This window comes from Erigeron canadensis, chromosome 1 (assembly GCF_010389155.1).
Source record: "Erigeron canadensis isolate Cc75 chromosome 1, C_canadensis_v1, whole genome shotgun sequence".
NCBI lineage: Eukaryota > Viridiplantae > Streptophyta > Magnoliopsida > Asterales > Asteraceae > Erigeron > Erigeron canadensis.
Genome location: NC_057761.1, coordinates 9,658,612 through 9,666,543, shown reverse-complemented (window position 1 = coordinate 9,666,543; position 7,932 = coordinate 9,658,612). Strand labels below are relative to the sequence as shown.

The 7,932-nt window shown below is 32.0% G+C and overlaps 1 long non-coding RNA gene across 3 annotated transcripts; it reads left to right on the top strand.

Moving 5' to 3' along the window:
* The first annotated feature begins 1,671 nt into the window (after positions 1-1,671).
* LOC122585852 lies at positions 1,672-3,549 on the top strand. 3 transcript variants are annotated; one of them, XR_006321799.1, is made up of 5 exons: positions 1,672-1,954; positions 2,254-2,378; positions 2,504-2,551; positions 2,777-2,831; positions 2,958-3,549. It is a non-coding gene; the product is annotated as an uncharacterized LOC122585852 (long non-coding RNA). The 3 variants fall into 3 exon arrangements; XR_006321798.1 differs by having other exon boundaries at positions 1,692-1,727; positions 1,826-2,378; XR_006321797.1 differs by having other exon boundaries at positions 1,672-2,378.
* Positions 3,550-7,932: the final 4,383 nt, after the last annotated feature.

The window sequence follows — 7,932 nt, the reverse complement described above, 5'->3', positions numbered from 1 at the left end:
ACACAAAGGTAACAGTAATTGAATTTTTTTAATTGGTAATTATATTATTTGGTGCTCGATAATGAGAATTATGATATGTTAAAGAGTTATCATATTTGGGGTTTTTTATACAAGTTTTATGAAGTTCTTGGTTATACACCCTGCTAACTTATGATAGAAAAGGTAATGAAATCAGTGTCATAATATTTATGATAGAAAAGGTAATGATAGCAGTATCATAACTTACTTGAGATTTGGTTTATTTTTAGGGTTATCAAGATGAAAGTTGCAACTATAGTTTTTGACATATATTAGTTTTAATCTTGGAATGGCCTTAAGTCAAATGAGACTTCAATCTTGCTGGAATCTTTCAAGCTTGGTAAGTTTCTTTTTTTTTTGTGTGTTAAGTCAAACTTGGAAATTTTAAGTGGAAAAGGATGTAAACGTTTGTTATGAACTTGAAACCAATCTTATTGGGTTTGTAGTATATAAAGTTGTTTGCTACTAATAAAAAGAATAAGAAAAGTTTGGAATGCACATTAATTTTGAAGTTGAAATTTTTTCAGTTTGACTAAAAAAAGTCAAATTAATGAACTTTTCCATGTTAATTATTTCTAAACATTTGGTTGAAGCCTTTTCTCAGAATATATATATATATTCATAAGGTGACGGCTGATGCTGATGATGAAAGAAAGAATAATCATACGAACTATGAACAAATCCAGCCTACTATATTGGTATATATGTTTATAAATTATATACATATGCAACTATAGATATAGATATATGTATTTAATCTTCAAAATCAAATTTCATTGATGTCTTCAATCTCTTATGTAACCTATAAAAATCAAATAAAATCGTTCGTGTATATCACTTTGATGATTCCACGATGAAAATAGCTAAAAAATTATCTATTTTTATATATTCAAAGTTTTTTGTGACTTTACTCTTATTTTTTCTTTTGTATGAATACTTTGTAGAGGATGATCACAAAAAATACCCGGCACACAGCCGAGGCAGTTGGTGAATTGGTGCAGGGGAGCAAATATAATGGATTTTTTTCAGCCAAAACTTTGATGGATTTATCCACTTTAGGTATGAATTTTCAAATTTTAATTTAGGTTTTTTTGGAAATTGCTTATCTATTTGCTTGATTATTAGGTGTTGTTTGGTTCTTGAATAAATCGGCTTTGTGTTTTGGGAATCTGGCAGATTTTGGTTGTGTAATTAACCCAGATGGAATGTACTATACGTATGGAATATTAGGTGCTATATCAATTGGATTGTATGTTTTTAGTTGGTGGTAATTGGGAATTGGCTAATGTTTGCTTGTGTTATATGTAAATCTATTGAAGTCTTATAATAGATAAATGAAATGAAATTGAAAATTAGTTGTAGAGAAACTTTGAGAAAATTAGAAATTTGTAGAAGAGAAATCTGAAAAAAAGAATCAAAGCACTCAAGGAATAAAAGGTAATATACTTTCTATACACAATCAGATATAGGTTTTCTATAAACGTTTTCAAATATTTTCGTCTTCCATTTATGTGTTGCACAGTAAGTTTGAGAGAATTTCTGAAAGAATAGAATCAAGCAAGGAAGAGAAGGTAATATACTTTCTATACACAATCACATATAGGTTTTCTATAAGCATTTTCAAAGATTTTCGTCTTCCATTTATGTGTTGCAGAGAAAGTTTGAGAGAATTTCTGAAAGAATAGAATCAAGCACTTAAGGAAGAGAAGGTGATATACTTTCTATACACAATCATTATGCAGCTCGAGATACCCAAAAAAAATATGTGTGATTAATGTATTTAATGTTTGGATGGTTCTTTTGTTAGTTATATTGGGACGACATGTTCCAATTCCGAATACAGGGTCAATCTGCTGATCTAGATATCCACCAGTCCCGGGGCTAATTGAAAATAAAAAAAGTGGACAACACATATACTAAATCGTCTCTACATTCGGTGAGTTATGGTTTAAGTTAGAAAAAAAGTTTCAGGTTCTAAGATAGCGGCCTGGTGGAAGGTAAAAAAGTAGACAACCCATATACTAAATCTGGTTGATTTGGATGGGTTGGGTAATGGTCAAAGTGAACCGTTATACATTAAGATCAAGGTGGGAAGTCACATTTGACAACCTACATTATTTTGGAAATTTTGAAGTAGTTGAGGTATTAATTAGAATTGAAAGCTCAGTAACTTGTAATGATACTTTAACTTCAAAAGAAAATCGTATTTTCCCTGCACCTCTTATGTACTTCCAGGTTGGAACATATTGGTGAAAGAAGAGTTGGCTCCTCGATGTCAATGAAAGGCTGATGAATTACTATCAAGTTTGGATGACACCTTTAAGTTCAGCTCGGTTATATATATGATCTTGCAGCATTTGGTTAGTTGAGTTTAAGGTTTTGAAAGTGAGAATTAGTTTTTCTATATTCTGTCCAAATATAGCAAGAATTAATAGTGATGTTGGCATTCATAAATTTAGTCATGTCTAATTTTTGTTCTACTCAGGTTCCAAGACCAGAATTGGAGCAGATTAAGCAAGAGATGCAAGATAAGGTATGTGTATGAAATCACCTGTTTTAAGTTGCAGAGTCAAAACTCAAAAGCCGAAAGCTTGAACCTTTTTCATGTCATTTACTACTTATTATCAGAGCCGTTGGTGTTTTTCGGGTATAGCCGGTGTACTACAACCAAGTAGATGATTATGATTAATACAATCTTTTTAACATATACAAAGTGTTATTGTGTGTTTCTATCGTCTAACTTAATCATGCCATTTAGCCCACTGTTGTTTAGCTGGCATCCGTGTTCATCGCTCAGAAGTAGACATGAGAAAGTATGTTTAGTTTTCAATTTTTTAAAAGTTAATTTGGAAGTTTTATATTATTACAAATTAAAGCTCATGATGTGAGTTCGTTAGCTAAGTGTCTGCTGAAATGTAGACTTTTGTTATTACCTGCAGGACATGGAAAGATAGGACCAGATTGCAGGACATGGAAAGATATCATGAAGGCAATAGCGAAAACTCAAAAGGAGTGCAGTGAAAGCGGGTCTACGAGTACAAGTCCTGATCTCCGAAGGGTGCCCCGACCTTGGTGTGGGAGAACTTCGAATCAACAGCAAGAAGTGATGATGGAAGTTACACTTATAATATTTCTGAAGTACAAGGCCTATTTCAATATGCTTTGCTATGACGATAAACAAGAGCCAAGGACAATCACTCGATTGTGTTGGTTTGTATCTTCCACGACTAGTTTTTAGTCATGGCCAATTGTATGTAGCAGTCTCGAGAGTCAAAAGCAAGAAAGGATTGAAAATTCTAATACAAGATAAAACAGTTGGAAGTCAAGAACACAACCACAAATGTGGTCTACAAAGAAGTGCTTCAATGCTTGTGAAGATAAATATATTGCTAACAAAGTCATGGCATATTTCAATCAAGCAGGAAACATGTTTTGTTACAAATACGCTTAATGTCTTATATAAATCCCGGCTTAATATCTTTTGTTACTACCTGTAATATCTAATGTACAAATCCTACTTTGTCCTGTTTATATCTAATCCTATTTCATTACTTTCACATTATATATAGCTAATATATTTTAGTGTTAAATTTCGTTGTTTTAAAATCGATCTGCGGTTTCCCACGGGATAAAAATTTAGTATATATATGTGTGTGTGTGTGTGTGTGTGTGTGGAAAAAGGGAATATAAGGTTGTCCGACACCTAAGCTTAGGTGTGGAACTCCTCACATACTAATATTTTATTATTTATTATTTAATGCATAAAAGTCTGGGCCCATGATTTTTATGGTTAAAAAATTAATATGTAAGTGTCCGGCACCTAAACTTAGGTACCAAACAGCCTTATATTCCCATCCCCCATATATATTAGGGGAACACTTCAGTGAAAACACAGCGAGAACACTTGAAAACATCATTTTGAGACATTAAAATTTCGTAAATATAACTTAGTGTATAACTAATTACAGTATCATTATTTAAGTATTTAACAAACATTGATCCGTCAAAATCGAAAAAATCACGTTTTCTGTTTTGTGCATTTATTGTGATGAATACACATCCAAGATGGATGCACAAAACATAAAACATCTCAAATTTGACAGATCAATGTGTTGTTAAACACTTAAATAACGATAATTAGTTATACACTATGTTAGTTTATGGACTTTTAATGAATCAAAATGAAATTTTTAAGTGTTCTCACAGTGTTTTTATTTTAAGGGTGTTCTTATTTGATTGACCCCCTCTATTACATATATATATATATATTGGGAAGTGAGTATGGGGTTGTCCCCTATCTATGCTTAGATGGGGAACCCATCACACTTGGTTTTTATAATCATAAAAATCATGGGGGGTTATGTATTTATTTAAAATATAAACAAATATTAAAATATTTGAATGTGAGGGATTCCCATCTAAGCTTGGATGGGACCCTATACTTACTTTTCCATATATATATATATATATATATATCAATAAATAAGACTTTAACAAATAATTTTTAAATTGAGAAGAATCTGTGTGCACTATCCATGGAGTGGAGTGACTATCCTGAATCTACTCTTCTCTATCTCCCTATTTTTTGCCTTCGGCTATTATCGGCTGGCAACGCTGGGCTCATCATTGGATTTGTTTGAAAACAATACAATCAATGTGGCATTCAAATAATCAAAGCTTTTATGCCCTAGCACTAATGACTCTCTTTGGAAAGAAAGAAATACATGGAACAAATCTTTCCTTTCCACTGGTTCTTGAAAGCTCTCAATCCTTACTTCTCCCATATTAATTCTCCCTCTCGCATCGGTGTTGCATCAGATAATGAACCCATGCACAAACTTTATCTTTTAGTCATCATAAGGATTTCATAATCATCGGGCAGATATAACTATCATTCTTTGACGCGGAAGGATCGATGATGAAAACTAGAAGAAAGAAGAACGATACAAACTATTATATAGATTCATAACTGGTTTAGATACTTTAACAACACCTAACGAGATTTCTGAGCTGATTGTGCACCAAACCGGGGTTAGGATGAAAGTAGGATAATGGGTATTTTAGGTTGTTCGTTGGCGGTTCCCCAAAGGTAGGGTTCGTGCCTCTTTATGCCAATCGAACGTATGTGTGTGATCTTGTATGTGATGATGCCTTGGAAGGTCTTTTGATTCTCCTTTTATAGAGAAAGAACAATCTTGGGGAAGAAGCTAGGCCTATTTAGGGTTTTCTTAAGTCTTAGGTCAGGAGGATTATTTCCCTATTTACCGGCATTTAGTGATAAGACCAAATCCGATTTTATAAGGAAACAATTATTATCTCTTTTTTCTTCTACGGGGGCCTTCATTACGGAGAAGTCTTCGTATCGTAGCGTGTTACTGTTTCTTTGTGTGACACGTGTTGCGTAACTCTGGGAGGGTATATTATCACGAGCTCGTAACAAATTTGAGACTAGTTGCTGCTCTAAGTCATCTTACCACGCACACATCTAATTTGATCATCCTTGTTACAACTATTCTAAATAAACTTATATATAGTTAAAAAGGTAAACTTATATCTAGTTAAAAAGGTAAATTACATTAACTTAACAAGTAGAGTACCCGTACAATGCGGCAACCAGCGATGATGGTGGTAACTGTATGGTTATTAATATAAAAATAATTAATGTGAAATAGATATTGTATTTATTTTAAGGGTTAAAGAATGTATGTTGTAATTAATTTCATTAAAAGTATTATAAGTATATTCGGTGAAAATATTTAAATTAATGAATAAATAAAATAGGTAGTTTAGAATTTATATAAATAGGGTAAAAATAAAAATTTTTGGGTATTTTTGGTCTTTTATAAGTTGAAAATTAAAAAAGAAAAATGATAGTTTGTTTTATATAAGAATGAAAATAATAATCAATAACTTCAATTATTCAATTATTTAAGAATTAAACAATTTCATGAGATTACATACATACATGTCAAGTTAAAGTTACATGATTTCACAAATGTGGTATATGTGTCTATTTGTGAAAAGTGTTGCCTAAATAATTGTTCTTTCGCAACAGCATGTACACTTGTTTTGCGTACCAAAATCTAATGATTTTCAAAATAAGACTGGACTTCGAAATGGTTCAAGATTCAACCGGTTCAATAGGTCGGAACAGACCGAAAAAACCGCACCTTTTTTATAAATTATTACTTGTAATCATAAGTTCACAATTAAGAAGAGATATATATTAAATAGCGCGAATTTCATTAACAAAATCTCCTATTTTTCAAGTGGAAAGGAGCTTAAAATATTTTTAGGGAGGTCACATGCTCTATTCCAAGGGTATGCGTTTCTAATTTCTATTTTTCCAAGGTATAATTTTAAGATTGGACAGTGTAACACCCGCGATTTAGATTTATTAACTTTTGAGAGTTAGATTCAATATGACTAGCCTTCTTAGTGATAATTAGTAATTGAATTCAGTGAGGAAAACTTGTTTATGAAAAGTAACATGGAGAAAAACTATGGTGTTGGAAGCTAAGAAAAATAATTATTATAAATTAATTTATTTTATTTTTTTGAAAAAGGTTAACGAATAAAATGCTTGTTGATAGAATGCTTGTTGATAGAAATACTAATAGTGAGGTTATTAGAATTTTGGGAACACTCATTAAGAACACTCAAATTTTCCCCATACCTTTCCCTTCCTATATATAAAGCCATAAGAAACTATCAAAATGGGAAAAGCTCAAAACACACAAACACTCAAACCTCAAAATATTCTCTCAAGAACACACAAATCTCATAATGTCACTCAAATATTTCTCCATCCAAGAATCATATTTTTGTTTAGTAATCCATAGATGTAAACTCAAGTAACATAATCTCTTTCAAATTTAAGGTATTTCAAACAAAAATTCTCATCTTTCTTCCTTTAATATTTCGGTTTTATTAACAAATATGACACAAGTTTTTTTTTATCATCAAGTTTACAACTTTTTATGTCCAAAAGTTCCTAAAACATATGATATTACTAATCCTAAAGTATCACACGTTTTCATCAACAAAAAGTATGAATTTCAAGCGATTTCGTAAAGCTTTTATTAACTTTGTTATCAAATGGGTCACATACTTATAGTCCATTTTTGAAACCGTATGTTTAATATTGTTTTTTGACAGTCCACGGATTGCACAACTTATGTTGTAATTAAACTAGACAAGAAAGTAAATAAGAAACTAAACAACAATAACAATAACAAGTCAACTGTAACAAATCTATGCAAGTATAATCATATGTATCATTGACTAAACGATGAATACATGGTCGATATTACAAACTTGACTTACAAGAAATACAAATGAACAAAGTAATTGTTAAGTCTAGACACACTACAAACTTAAACAATTACAAGCAAAGTGACACACACTTTTTCAAGGTGACTAACACGCTTGTTATGTTGTGGCTGTGTTGCCTTTTATAGATGAGAGTTAGGGCAACACAACCTTACAATGATAGTGATTCAATGGTGGTTGTCGATCTTCTATTGGCTCCTTGTACTCGATTCCAGAAGCCTTTGTCTTCTTTACTAAAACGGGTATGAAAGAGGAAACCCTTATTTTGGTCCCAACTGTACCTTTGCCTTTCAAGGTAAATTACAGTTGGAGGAACCACCATGTGACTTTTGTCTTCATCTGGTTTGAATTCTTCCCACCATGACAAACATTTGGGCAGCATACAACCCGCTAAAGAGAGTCACTGGACTAGCTGATGACTCGCTGACGACACACATCAGCGAGCAAGTCTTATCAGCTAATTCAAGACTCAACAATCCCTATTCGCTAAAGAGACTTGCTGAGTGGATGAGACTTAGAGAACTTAGAGAAGAACACATGATAGATGAAAGGATGTCTTTTATATCATTCAAATAATTTACA